We start from the raw sequence: 14,542 nt of genomic DNA, 5'->3' as shown, positions 1-14,542 counted from the left end.
CTGAAACACACAGCCATAGCTATGTGATCTCCTCTCAGAAAAAAGACTTTCTGACAAACTGTCTCCTTACACATCACACCCAGCAAACTTTATTGACCAATCCCTTGCTCTGATAAGTCTCATTTGCATACATATCAACCTCAAAATCCCTGTATGTAATACATAGGGCCTCATTACACGGAAGGCGGTAATGGTTAACGGCCACCGTTAATGGTAACGGTGACCGTTAACCATTACTGCCTTACTACGAGGTCCCTTAGCGGGTTGGTGCTTTAACGCCTGCTTTTTGCAGGCGTTAAAAACCAACCCGCTAAGGGACCTTGGTGCTAATTACGGCACCGCAAAATTGCGGTGCCGTAATTAGCTCCTTCCCCATTCCCATTATGCCCTATGGGGCAAAAATGGGAATGGGGAAGGGCAATGATGGAAGGGGGAATTACCGCCCCACCAACCTTGGAATAGGGCGGTAATTCCCCTTTCCACCAAGGTGGTGCCGGTAATTTACCGGCATGGTCCAGGGTGCTAATAGCACCCTGGATTACCGCCTTCCGTGTAATGAGGCTCATAGTGTCCGTGGACAACCGTGGTGTCCAAGGACAAATCATAAAATCTGAGAGTGGGGAATGAAAATTTAAATAGTGTACCGCATTTCCCCTTTGAGGTTGGCTCTGATAAGAGCCTTTTTTTTTAAAGATGTTTCAGAAACACCTTTTATTTTGCATTTTTTGGGGGCTTTTCTTATTTTTCTGCAAATATCTTCACATTAGCTTCTCCAAAGCAATCCTCATATTCCAAAACAGCATGGCATTTCCCATGAAAGATAAAGAAATGCCATCTGCTTTAAAGTAAACAACATTACCAGATTCAATGTTGTCATTATTGCAAAAGAACATCCCAGCTCTAATCATAAAAGCAAACATGCCTTGGTTAATTAAACACCTAGCAACATTTTGCTGAGGACAAAAACAGAAGTATTGTCCCATACTGCCCTAGGTAACAAAGCAGAAAAAATAACCTTGGCATTTCGAAGGAATTGCATGACTGCCTGAACCAAGCTTTGCAGATCTTGCAACAAAGTAGGGGCACTGACATAGCCCAAATACACAGCACCACAGTGCAGGACAACTACATCTGGAATATTGAACCTAGCCATATCCTGACAAACTTCCACCATTGCCTGCAAATTAAAACCCGGCACAGTACTCCACACCACCTCCACTCCTTTTACATCAGAAATCTTTGCCACATTCCTACATTTAGCATACTGCTCCAAACTATCAACAAACATATCTCCGAGCACTACCACCTTGACTTTCTCCACCTCCGCCATCTTCACTACAAACACCTTCTCTCAATACAAAGCAGAACCTCAACACCTGATTGGCTAATCCTCAAAATACACTTTCTTTTCATGCTCGGAAGCCCCGGATGTGCCATGTCCTGTCTACGAACAGCCCTGCTATCCGCGGAGCACGTAAGTAACACTGGGGCAGCCCTTCTACCCTTTCCACTTCACTCTTTGCACCATTCTCTCATTGGCTACTGTTAAGCAGTCACACAACCATCCGCCAATCACATGCAAGACCTCTACATCTAACTCCATCATCACAATTCAGCACTTTAGATGTACTGTTGATCACATCACTCCGAGTACAATTGCGCTGTGACTGCAAAGCACCTACAGCACATACTAGTAAACCCTCCAACATTTATACTTGCAGATTCATGCACATCCACATGCATGAACACAAAGTAGAGGTATGAATACTTTTTGCACAGTACATCATACATGCCAAAATTCGGGAGACAACATTTGTGTCATAAGAATGCATTGGGCAAAGATGTATTTTCGGTGGGAGAATGTGAAAAATGACAATATTTTTCATGGAAAATTGGGGAGTCTCCCACCGAAATCGGGAGGATTGGCATGTATGGTACATGTACATCTCTTGTATAAATGCATATAAACAGAGTAACTGCCACTTACCCTGAGTAACCTGTAAAACAAGCTTACTGTCATTTCTCCCATCTGCTATTATCAAGTGCCACTTGCAAAGTTGTCTGCTCTCCAAATTTGTATTTACCCATATTATTAATGGCAATGTGCAAACTGTTATTTTCTTCATTCATTCTATCATTTCTATAACCACTGCCATGTATTTAACCACCTTTCAACCATGATAGCATTTAATGCATTATAGCGCATATGATGTACATACAATTTCCTTTCTATACGTTCTGCATATTTCACATACATTCTATCATTTCAACTCAAAAGGCTTTGTAGTGTTTTATAAAATGACATGCAGCCATAATGAGTACATGCATCTTTATTTGTGCACACAGATAGCCAATATCATTTCCTAAGGCTTCCAGCTGAAACAACATCACTGCCTCTACAACTGTTCTTCACTTCACACAGCCTCTTTCAATACATACCACAACCTCAACACCTGATTGGCTGATCCTTACAGTCCTATTTCCATGCCAGATATGCTGAGAAGTCCCATATGTGGCACACCCTGTCCACGGACAGCCACAGTGTCCGTGGAGCGCATAACAATGGGGCAGCCCTTCTACCCTTTCCACTTCACTCTCTGCACCATTCCCTCATTGGCTACTGCTAAGCAGTCACACAACCATCCACCAATCACATGCAAGAACTCTACATCTAACTCCATCATGACAGATCAGCACTTTAGATATACTATTGATCACTCTCGGTACAATTGAGCTGTGACTGCAAAGGACCTACAGCAACAACTACTATAAAACTCCCCAAGATTTCTACTTGCAGATTCATGCACATCCACATGCATGAACACAAACTAAAGGTATGAATATTTTCTGCACAGTACATGTACAGCTCTTGTATGAATACATATAAACTGTGTAACTGCCATTTACGCTGTATAACCTATAAAATAAACTTACTGTCATTTCTCCCATCTGCTACGATCAAGTGTCACTTGCAAACCTGTCTGCTCTCCAAATGTTTGTTTACACACAAAGCTATCTAAAAAAAGTGTCATTTCATATTAAAAGATGAGACAAATAGCGGTATAATGGTAGAACAAGGCTCTGTAGTGTATTATAAAATGACACACAGCCAGGATGAGTACATGCATCTTTATTCATACACACCGATAGACAATATCATTACAAAGGCTCCCAGCTGTAACAACACTACTGCTTCTACATCAAATCATTTTACTTTACTTCCCACACCTTCACAAATGCTTATATTGCATGCTTCTCTGTACAGTTCCTGCCATTTACCCTGTAAATATAGCAAAAAAAGCATATGATTATTTCTTCTATCTCCTCACATCCAATAACACAGCCTTAAAAAGCCAAGTGTGCTTTGTACACTTACTATTATACTCATTTGTAAAGCATGTTCAACTAACAGATTCTAAGTAAACTATGCAGGATGCACACAGGGAAAGGAAAGTGCATGTACATACATTGCTCCGTTAGCAGAAAACAGCAATACTGCAAAAACAAAAAAATCAATGTCTACATTAACAACAGTGCTATAAACACACATAATTACTAATTTCTATTTTTTACAATTACAGTGAAGAGCACTCTCCTGAAAAGCAGCAGCGTCTGAAGTATGAACAAGAATTTAGAAGAAACCTACTCTTTCCATACAAAAAAGTAAGTGCAATACTACCATAATGTTTTATCTGTTACTCAAACACACTAGAATTCTAGAATTGTAGAACAAACAAGTGTATTCACCCTGTACCATAAGATTTAGTATTAGTGTTTCCCCTCACCAGCTGCATACTTTGTATTGTCATCTGAACCCCAGTATAGTAACACACAAATACAAGAATAGCCTTCCCAACTTGATGTAGCTGCCCATTGCACAATCGCACACCTCCACATACATCCTTACCATCATACTCAGACACTCATGCACAAAGCACAAATACCCTGCACAACAGCCCAACCCACACTTTCTTTTTTTCTCCAACAGACGCAAAGAATGCCTACCAAAAAGCAGCCCATAGAAAGCAATGCAGAAGTATAGCAAATCAAAATAAAAGCATTAACCTCTAGAATTTGTACAACATTTTTAAAAAAAAACAGCTAATACAGTCATTAACTGAAACAAAACAAGCTTCTAGTACAGAAACTTTGCCTCCTCTTTCAAAATGTGGAACGAAACAGAAAGTTATTAACAAGACTTCAGCTACCACTACTGCTAACACTGCACCTATAAATCTTGATGTAGTGGCAAGTAACCATACCAAAAAAAAATATTTTACAAAAAATGTTCTGCCACAGAGCCCTTCAGAACTACATTAAAACAGGAGAGAAATCATGTACAACCCTTAAAACCTACCGTAGAAAATTAATCCAAGAAGCTCTCATAGACAGTGCATTCTCAAAAGGAACTTATTTATTTTAGTTTTAAACAGAATGAAACCACTAACAAAACTAACTACTAAACTACAAAAAAGACTTCTCAATAAACGGAATATCAAAAAAATAGCTTCTTAAACATCTGTGGAGGTGAATGTAGTCACACCACGAGCACATAACCATATTTTAATGAAGAAGCATACAAACACAAGCAAATAAACTCAAATAAACCCATAGATAGCAGTGGACGAGGGTATGAAAAACGTAATAATACCATTATGGAACAAGAAACGCTGCTCACACAAATATCCCCAGAATACTCAATATTACCTGTCCATTCCCCTGAACCAATACGTCCAGTCTACCAATGGCCGTGCACATCAATGTGTAACATTGCCAAAAAATATTTAAAATCTTTACACCAGTTCCTCAATCAGTATGTAAAAAGCAAAGACAAATTCAAAATGAAACTACTACAAAATATGGATGCCTGTCCAGTGCGCAAATACACAGGACTACAAGGACATTCATTAGCCTGCATTTCAGGACCTTTTTGCAAAAGCACTTTCCATCATATCACAATTATATCAACACATAATTGAACTATAAGAAATCTGGTCCATAAACTCTACTATGCTAAAAGTCCTGCTTTAGCACTAGCCAATTTAAATAACAATCTTCTACATGGTAGAGCTAAACAATTACTTGAAGAAATAGAGCATATCCAGAGAAAATATTTTGGAAGTGAAAGTCACTTACACAATGCAATAGCTTTACAACAAACTAGCAACTACTGTACAAATAGCAACCTTCAAACACATACAAAAAAGAAATACTAAAGTTTAAAAGTACATCCGCTGAAGTACCAAACCATGTGTGTGTGTTGCCGCAGGACTTTTTATAAAAGTAGCACAAAAACTGTATACATAACATACAAAATAGAAGACAATGAAGATTCCAAATGGTTCCAAATGAGCTCTCTACTTCATAGCAGAAAACAAATATGAAATTACTGACCCCTTAATACTTTGCAATTACTGCACTGCAAAACTTGACAACAACCAAACACCTTCACGTGCTATCACAAATAACTTGGAATTATTCCCACTACCAAAACCCCTGCAACAACTAAATTTATATGAGAGCATCATAATTCAAACAGTGCACCCATTTCAAGCGATAATACGCCTTCAACCAAAAACAGCTAAATTACCTCCCACTGAATTAGTGAAAGGCATTTGTGGCAAAGTAGTTTATTTACCATTAGATCTCAAAGAAAATGTACACACTCTGGGAGCATCCAATAGATCAATCTTTAATTGTCTTAGTAAATGGTGTACCTACATAAGACAACATTATTTGGCAACAACTCGTGGACTTACATAAAGTTAGACAAGCCCTGCAATATCTAAAAGACAACAATGAATACTACAAAGAAATTCATATTGAAGAAAACCTGAGAGAAACCATTGAAATAATTCAACTTCTAGATCCTGCTACAGAATCCAATATTTTAGACCATTATACAATTCACCCAAAGTACCAAATGAGACGAGCCAAAGGATCTCCAATCAGCATATGGGAAAAAAAGTATAGAAGCACAATGCCTTTCCTCTACTCTTTCCTACTGGAAAAGGAGGAAGGTATGATGATAGACCCACTCAAATAACAGCATCAGAATATCACTCTTTACGAATGAATTCTGACAACCCCAGATTCAGACAAAATGTAGAATACATATTCCACCTTCTGAAAGTGAACTAGCAACTCTATGCCATGGAGTGCACACACATTAAAATCAGGTACCAATTTTCAAAATATGTCAGCTACGTAATTACTACAAAAGTTGCAAGAAAAAGATGAGGTTTTACAGTCAAGTATTACAAATCTTTTAGCAAACCTGCGTGGTGCAAAAAATACTGGTTCCCACGCCACAGAGATGTGCATGTACGCTGTTTGATAAGAAACCTTGGCCCACCCACTTGGTTTGTTACATTAAGTTGTGCAGAATATGCATGAGAAGTTTTACACCATTTCCTACGCATAACAAACAAAAACAAAACAAACATAGATATAAAAACACCAGGAGAACTGTGCTCTCTAGATCCTGTAAATTTATCAAGATATTTCCATCATTGTTTCATTGCTATGCTACAATTTATTTGTAATAAAACTGTTCCTCCCCTCAGAGAAGTACAACACTTCTTTTGGAGAAAAGAATACCATGCCAGAGGAGCACCACACATCCACATGCTTTTATGGATTAAAGATGCTCCTAAATTTGGTCAGGACAGTGATGCCACTGTTTTGCAGTTTATCCAAAAATAGATCACTTGTGAAATTCTTTCACAAACAACACATAGTGATCTTCATGCACACATTTTACAATTTCAAAGACTCAAATGTAGGAAATATTGTTGTCACAAATATAAAAACAAAGGAAAATACTACACCAAATGCCGCTTTGGTTTCCCTAGACCAGTTACAACAACAGGTCAAGTAAACAACTTAATGTCTTCAGTTAGACATAGTGTCAAAGGTAAATCACCTAAGAACACATATTACATAAAAAGAACAGAAGAATCAATTCCACTGCAGTTGCACGATATGTCACAGCCTACTTAACCAAAGCAGAAAAACAGAGCGTCAAGACCTCTGGGATGACATATCATCTGACATATCATCTGACAAAACACTGTCACAGAAATTGTACAGCTAAAGCATAAAAATGCTCTCGCGTAGAGAATGTGGCTGCTATGAAGCTTCAGAACGTTTAACCCGTACCGCCCTGTATGGAAAATCTGAAAACATAGTATGGCTAAGTCTTGGTCCTGCTAAATGTAGAAAAAATGTTCTCAAATCATATACGGACATAGAAACAATAGCAAAAAATGATCCCAACAGCCAAGACATTTTGAAAAACAATTTACCAGATACATACTACCCAAACAGGAGTACCACTTTGGAAACCATATGTCTATACCACGTAGCCCAAAACTTCACATACATAAATAATATAAAACCAGATGAAAAGAAAGGTAGATACAGAGTGGCAAATTGTGAAGGCAGCTTAGTGAAACTTACCAAACAAAGCTTAATAAAACATATCAAATTGTCATAAAAACTCCTCAACATAAAGAACTGTATTACATGTATCTGCTACAACTTTTTAAACCATGGAGAAAAGAATAAGAGTTACTAGATATCTATGACTCCTATGAAGACACTTTCAAAGCAAATGAAAGTACTATAAAAAATGTAAACTTTACATAGTACAAAACAATGTTGCACAATGAACAGCAGCACAAAGAACTCCAGGCCCAACTAGATGTGGACACTCCAGGCAGTAGTCAGCCTTCTGTAACAGGAAGCCAAGAACCACTTGGAGAGCCACTAATAGCAAATGAGGCAGAATTAGCCATGCTAGAAGTAGAAAACACCATGTGTCAGCATGAACAATCTACAGAAGACTTTGTTGTACTAAAATCACAACTGAACAATGAGCAGCGTAGCATTTTCAAAGAAATAACAAAACAAATGAGCAACATGAAAATAAAAACTGTACCTGCCAAGACTACAAATCTATACTGCTCTACGTCAGTGGTCAAGCTGGTTCAGGCAAAACATTCTTAATCAAAATCATCAGCAAGTTCTTCCAACAATTGACAAACAACAAACTGTCAGCTGTTGTAACTACCCCCACAGGTTTAGCTGCCTACAACACAGGCAGTGTCACTTTACACCGTTTACTACTCCTTCCAGTAGAACACCAAAACAAATTAGACTATTACAAACTTTCCACAGAAGCTGCAATGGAACTACGCAGAGTTTTTAAACAAATGAAAATGCTACTAATAGATGAGGTGAGCATGGTCTCCAACCTAATGTTGGCTTTGATTCACCTCAGATTACAAGAGGTCCTCAAAACAGACTACGAAGAGCTCTTTGGAGGAAAACACATTGTTGTTTTCAGAGATCTTCTTCAATTAACACCAGTGAAAGCTGAACCTATTTTTTAAACCTTAGGGCACAAACTGTGCCGTAAAACTCTTGGCAGCATAGGAAATGGCAACCTTTGGCAACATTTCCAATACAGAGAATTAACTGAAAACTTGTGCCAGTTCTTGGAAAAATCGAAAGCTGCTTGTGTATGTTGCATACATAGATTTCTCTGCTGCCTTCGATACCCTAACACGCAGCAAACTATGGGCCAAATTAGAACAATGGAAGATACCAAGAGGCCTTCTTTATATGATCCAACAACTATATAAAGATACTACGGTCAGAATACGGCTAGACGCGGAAGGACAACACTCAGAAAATATTCAGACTTTACGTGGCGTAAAGCAAGGGAGTACTCTAGCTGCCACTCTGTTTAATTTATATCTTGCCGATTTCCTCCAAAATATGATTAGCACTAACATGAATGACATCAAGTTAGGTAAACTCATGCTAAAATGGCTGGGTTATGCTGACGATCTGATTTTGCTCGACTACACACCCAAAGGACTACAAGCAAAACTCAATGAACTCGAAAAATACGCAAATATTAATAATCTTGTTGTGAATATTAGCAAGACTAAAATCATGAAGTTCGACACACAACCAGTTAAGAAGAAGAGCTATACAGGAGGTTGGAAATTAAATAAACAACAGATCGAAGTAGTACACGTATACAAATACTCAAATACTTAGGAGTGGTCATAGACGACAAGCTTACATGGAAGACACATTGGATAGAAACTAAAAGGAAATGTATGACTGCAATTATGGCATTGAGCAAATTTATAGGTAGCCAGGGTACTTATTCTATTGCAACAGTCATGAAATTATATTCAGCTAAAATTGTTTCATGTCTGACTTATAGTGCTGAAATCTGGAGCAGTAAATATGGCAATAACATTGATAAATTTGAAGCCAAGATGTTAAGAATATTACTGCGAATGCCGAAAACATTGCCATACGAATACTTGTTACTCGAATGTGATATACTGAGTATAAGAAGCAAAATAGAACACTCCTCAGTGATTTTGTATGTGAAACTCACACGACTTACAAATGATACCTTTATGGTACGAATGATGGAGCAATATAAGGGACTAGATCGTAAAATGGATTTCATAACAATAGATAGATGGAGACTAAACTACCTTAAACTGATTAAAAATGAGACTCACTGTTGGTTTCTATATTCTGTAGCACAGATAAAAAATAAATTGAAAAAACTGATCTGTGAAATAGACAGAGAACAAAAAATAGTAAATCTGGCAACTAAGTCGAACAGTGGAATATTCATAGAATCTATCAGAATGAGGATGGTCAAACCAAAATACCAGATATCCTACCCTAATTGCTCCAACATTCGATGGTATTTGTTGTTTAAATTCAATTCATGTGAGGTTTTAGAAATCCTTGGGGCGCGACTAGGAATACCGCGCAATCTTAGATTCTGCCGATTCTGTGGTGTTAACATTATCGAATCAGCATACCATATTTTACGTGAGTGTGAAAGTTTACAAACAATACGTATCCAATTTTTAATGAAATACGATAACTCGATGTTCATGTGCAATATGAATAACATATGGGTGAAGCTAATGGAAGGTCATGACGTAAATCTGATGTTCTACTTAATGAAATTTTATGTGATGATTTTAGTAATTTTAAAAGCACTGTCTCAGGACATTTTATATTATTAATCGCGTATAGATTTTGTGATATATATTTTAAAAAGATACACCTAAGAGATGTATAGATTTTAGCAATGTGATTTTATGTGATGTTGTGATGCAAAATATGTAAAACTAAACTGTTATATACATATTATCAATAAATAAACATACACCAACATTCTAAAAAGTATTAGAGTTGGTGTACTATCTAAAGAAGCACAATCAATATTAAAAACCAGGCACATACATGCACTATATGGCCATAAATCATATGCCACTGATGTCATGGAACAATTAGCACACAGAAATGTCAATTGTATGTCCTTGATGCCAACTCTTGCAAGCGGTTCAAAATTTAATGAAACAATGTTGAAAAAAGAAATGCAACCAATAATTGAAATTTGCTCCATAGACAAACTGGTCGTACATGGTATTACACTACCTATGTGTCAACAAGCCACAACAAGACTAAATACCTTAGAAAACTCTATTTCCAACACAGCTGGTTTGGAGAAAATATTAAAATGATCTTTAAACTGTAGAGTAATGCTTAAACGTAACCTTGATGTGGAGCAAGGACTAGTTAATGGGGCAATTGGTACAGTTGTTGGCTTTCAAACATACCCACGTGACAACAACATTCAGTTTGTCAATATTCTCTTTGAGAAACTATCAGAAGTTAAAAAGATAGGACTCTCAACAGCCCGCTTCCTTCTTTTCAAAGACATGTATGTATGTAGAGAACAATGTTCACTAACTCTAGCATACGCAGTGACCATTAACAAATCACATGGTCTTACCCTAGATAAAGCATTGATAGATATTGGAGGCACAGTCTTTAAAGAAGGCATGAGCTATGTAGCACTATCATGCTTATGTACACTTGACAGACTATTTCTAATCAACTTTGATGCAAGTAAAGTAAATGCTGATATTCCTTGCATTCTCGAATACAATAGACTGCGTTCACTATACACCCCCATCGAAAAACCTATCCTGTTCCGCAAAAAGCATAACGTTGTAAAAGAAAACTACTTCAGACTGAAACGATGCAGGATCTCATTGCAATTCCACCAAAGAAAGTAAATGAAGCTAATACTTCAAGTAACTCAACTACTTCTTCAAAGAAGCAACACACACTCCAAACAAATGACTTTGGCACAGAACTGTCAGGTCCATTCAAATTTTCAAATACAACAGGTGTAAATTGCTACGCAAATGTAGCAATAAATATTCTTTCCAATTGCCAACAATTATTGACAACATTTACGTACACAGTACACACCAATTGTGTTTGCAAATGTTAGTTCTTCATAGAAATGCAACCAACAATCCTGACAACACTTACAGTGTTTCTAGAATAAGGCAGGAATTGGACTACTGTGCTGGAATGGTCAAATTCACTATAAAGTCACAAGAAGATCCACAAGAACTTACTACAAGTATTGGAAAACAAAAACATACCTATAAATGAAATTTTCCAGATTTCACACATGTGGAAACATACATGCACTCTCTGCAGCCCTGTGGCACAGGAACAATTCCCTAATGAACGCTTCGTGTATGTATCCATACCTAACTGTGAATCCATTCAATTTCAGCAACTTGAACAAAATGCAAACCATGGCAGATTGTGTACTACCTGCAATTCAGATAATAGCTCCACCTTACAAATACAGATACATAGTAAATACGTAATAGTAATTCTTTTAGGTTACAATGCAGATGGTACCAAAAACAACTGCAAGCTGACTGGATTTACACATGGTCAAGTATCACCTGGTAAGAAAACCTTCAAAACAATAGGAATAATCTACGATGTAGGAGCCACAACCAATGCAGGTCACTACACTGCTTATATAAAAAAGAAATGTGGATGGTTTGAATTTAATGATACTACCATTATTCTAAAACAAAGATTACCAGCAAATCTTGTTAACGCTTATTTAATATTCTTAAAACCAAACTTTAATAGGTAATCTGTGCATAAACATTAACAAAACTTCAATTTCAAAACTATAAACAGTTAGAATACGCCAACAGGTATCTAACTGCCCCAGAATTCAGCAACAAGCAAACAGATAAATGAATACCACTAAAATGTAACAAGAAATAAACAGTTAGAATACGCCAACAGGTATGTTACTGCCCCAGAATTCAGCAACAAGCAAACCGATAAATAAATACCACTAAAATCAAACAAGAAATATACAGTTAGAATATGCCAACAGGTATCTAACTGCCCCAGAATTCAGCAACAAGCAAACCGATAAATAAATACCACTAAAATCAAACAAGAAATATACAATTAGAATATGCCAACAGGTATCTAACTGCCCCAAAAATCTACAACAACCCAACAAGATGAATAGCATGAAACTAGAAATAAACAATTAGAATACGCCAACAGGGATCTAACTGCCCCAAAACTCTGCAACAAGCCAACAAAAAAAAGATTAGCAAGAAACAAGAAATAAACACTGAAAACAATGAAAAAATAGATCATACCACAACATAAAAAGGGTTCTTGTTAATCCAGCATGGATTTTTTTCCCACAGACCCAATGATTTAATAAACAAACACAGAAACTGAGCAAATTACACAGTACAGTGGTTTGAACTATAGTACTTCTAAAGTACGAAATATGAGGGTAATAAAATACAGAAATGTCTATTATGCAATGCAATAACTCAGTATGAACTACCTACACTAACATATGATCTTTTCTTTTAGCACAGAGATTGAAAAAGAATGTCTGCTCCAATTACCCATGTCATGAAAAACCTGCATACAACCACAAAAAGTCAAACAGTAAGTATATAATAAATGGACTCACAAACACCGCTGCATAACACACCCATTCAAGCAAACATCTAACCATAGACCACAAACCAAAATGTTTACTTCCATGGGTATCTCATGCTGCAGTGCTTGTTACCAAACTCTACAATCTTAACTGCATAGCCTAGCCAAAAGTTTACATACAGACTCTACAAATGAAACAGTACACAAACTTTTGGGTTTTGGATATTGCTGGGTGTTTGATTCTATGAGTGTGTTATGCTGCGGTGGTTGTGGCCAGTGCCTAGAGTCTTGGGTGCATGGCCGAAGGCCTTCAGCCATGCACCCAAAACTCTAGGCCCTGGCCACAACCATCGCAGCATAACACACCCATGCTACCAAACATTTTCACTGTGGTATGTGGACTCCTTATAGGGGATATTAATTACAATCAATGCTCTACTAACAACCCAAAACCGACATTATACTAAAGTAAAATAATTAGTAGTGTGCCCAGTATTTGGTATGTCCGTGGACAGCCGCGGTGACTGTGGACACCGCGAACACATAAACAGCTCCTGCCACCTAAACAAATACAGCATTTGACCCCTCTCTTGTTCCCCACCCTCCTAAAGCACTCCTACACCCCAACACACTTCCCGAAATTGTATTTTTGCTCAGTTTGAGGCTGCGCTGTCCGCATATGTCCGCAGCACATATGGCACATCTAAACAATGTGACGCACCTCACGCCTCATCCCTACCAATCACAGAACACGTTGCTTGTCCGAACAGGGAAGTGTGTCCGCAGAGTGGACACAGATATCACTAATCTTTTGAGACCTACTATTTGGTTGTTTTAAAAAGAACTACTGGATGGATTTCCACCAAATTTACAAAAGCACGCTTTCAGGACCAAGCCACCGCTCCTGCCACAAATTTGGTGGAAATCCGTCCAGTGGTTTGAGCTGTAGGTGTCAGCAAAGATTTTTCTCCATTCAGTCTATGGGAAAAAAAAAATGTGGGACCCCCCTATAACTTTGTCCCCCCTTGACCAAACCTCACCAAACTTTGCAACAAGATTCAGAGTGGGCCATATACTTTTTCTGAAAAGGTTGGTGCGGATTTGTCCAGGGAGAGCGAAGTAATAAGCCACCCGAAAAAGTCCTCTTCCTATGGGTTTAGCAACTTAACCATAACTACATGACCGCTACAGCAGGCCATGTAATGTATAAAGAATAAATGTCCTTCCGCGTTAAAGTCTCAGTTTCCAGCTTCCAAAACACAGTTCAACAAAAGGTTCACACCGGTCCCCCACTGTCGGGCTCAGTCCTCTTAAAGCAAAAGGTTCACATTGGTCTCCTCAGTCAGGCTCAGACCTTTCAAAGCAAGAGTTCACAGCACTTGCAGAGGTTCCCTTCCCCAAGCTCAATTCACATCATTTAGCGGTTCCCTTCCGCTAACTTATTACACTTCTGGTCTCCCTCAGTCGGGCTTGGACCGTTTGCTGATATCTAAGACTTTCGAATGTGCATGCCTTTTTCTACAGACCTCTGCAGGACCACTTTGACTTTCCAGCTTTCAACTCACACTCTTGTGTTATTTTCCCCAGTGCTTCCTGGTCTGGGTAGTTTACTGTCCTAGGCGCCAGAGTTCAACGTTCACTTTTTTACTCTCCCCTATTCTCTGGGTTAATCTTGATCACCTCACTT

The sequence above is a fragment of the Ambystoma mexicanum genome, chromosome 12 (genome assembly GCF_040938575.1).
Source record: "Ambystoma mexicanum isolate Mex_15411 chromosome 12, UKY_AmexF1_1, whole genome shotgun sequence".
NCBI lineage: Eukaryota > Metazoa > Chordata > Amphibia > Caudata > Ambystomatidae > Ambystoma > Ambystoma mexicanum.
This window is presented reverse-complemented; position numbering follows the sequence as displayed.